The sequence below is a fragment of the Sinocyclocheilus anshuiensis genome, unplaced genomic scaffold (genome assembly GCF_001515605.1).
Source record: "Sinocyclocheilus anshuiensis isolate Anshui unplaced genomic scaffold, SAMN03320099.WGS_v1.1 scaffold502, whole genome shotgun sequence".
Classification (NCBI taxonomy): domain Eukaryota; kingdom Metazoa; phylum Chordata; class Actinopteri; order Cypriniformes; family Cyprinidae; genus Sinocyclocheilus; species Sinocyclocheilus anshuiensis.
This window is the reverse complement of record NW_015544194.1, coordinates 1,083,890-1,084,184: the sequence shown is the minus strand read 5'-3', so window position 1 is coordinate 1,084,184 and position 295 is coordinate 1,083,890. Positions and strand designations below refer to the sequence as shown.

Genomic DNA, 295 nt, shown 5'->3' with positions numbered 1-295 from the left:
GGAACAAAATGTAACCAACACAATAAATCAGTGCAAATAGTTTTAATAAAGCTCAAATAGTCTTCAGTTTACACATCTACATATCTGTTAGGTTACATTTACACTAGTGACTCACAGTCAGAGCAGAGGTAATAACATATTTAATTTCAGCAACATTGCATGGCCAAAACACACATTAAACGGCAATCAGAAGTTATTACAAACACTCGATGGTGATTTAAAGTGAAAGTGGTTTAAAGTGTAACCGGTGTAAACTACACTGAACAAAATTATAAACGCAACACTTTTGTTTTTG

General features: G+C 32.9%; 1 long non-coding RNA gene across 1 annotated transcript in view; it reads right to left on the bottom strand.

Annotated features, from left to right (window-relative positions):
* Positions 1-15: 15 nt before the first annotated feature.
* LOC107696614 (uncharacterized) overlaps positions 16-295 on the bottom strand; it is a 22,313-nt gene continuing 22,033 nt past the window's right edge. Inside the window, exon 3 of the long non-coding RNA XR_001635098.1 lies at positions 16-110. This is a non-coding gene — a long non-coding RNA (uncharacterized LOC107696614). The remainder of the gene's footprint in view (positions 111-295) is intronic.